The following is a 454-nucleotide window of genomic DNA, read 5'->3' on the forward strand; positions in this document are numbered from 1 at the left end:
ACCTTGTCCTTCACTGTCATCTGCGGTTTTTGTTTTGTTTGTTTATTCAGGGATACCAAGCTTGCTCCTAGCTCTGTCTAAGGACAGCTGTACGGCCTTCCATGCTCACTGATCTTAGCAACCCTCATAGAGGGTCACAGAAGGTCATAGACCTTCATGGAACCTGCTGGCAGGTGGCTCTGTTCCTCTTACTCTCCACGGAAAATTCCATTACCTTCTCAGGTCCTCTGTATGCCTAATTATGATGGACAGCTTAGCAACCGTCTCACAGACAAAAACTGAGGTACAGGAGAGGGAAGGATTACTGTGTACTGAGACAATGAGCCAGCACCAGAGCCTGCGTCCTGGCTAGCTTAGAGACTCTTTAGCTATATGATTTAGGGAAAATGCTTAAGATGGAACTGTAGTCTCTCTCTCTCTCTCTCTCTCTCTCTCTCTCTCTCTCTCTCTCTCT

General features: G+C 46.9%; 1 protein-coding gene across 1 annotated transcript in view; it reads right to left on the reverse strand.

Moving 5' to 3' along the window:
• Pde6a (phosphodiesterase 6A) overlaps window positions 1-454 on the reverse strand; it is a 64190-nt gene that overhangs the window by 39811 nt on the left and 23925 nt on the right. The window lies entirely within an intron of this gene.

Source organism: Grammomys surdaster, unplaced genomic scaffold (assembly GCF_004785775.1).
Source record: "Grammomys surdaster isolate TR1022 unplaced genomic scaffold, NIH_TR_1.0 239, whole genome shotgun sequence".
NCBI lineage: Eukaryota > Metazoa > Chordata > Mammalia > Rodentia > Muridae > Grammomys > Grammomys surdaster.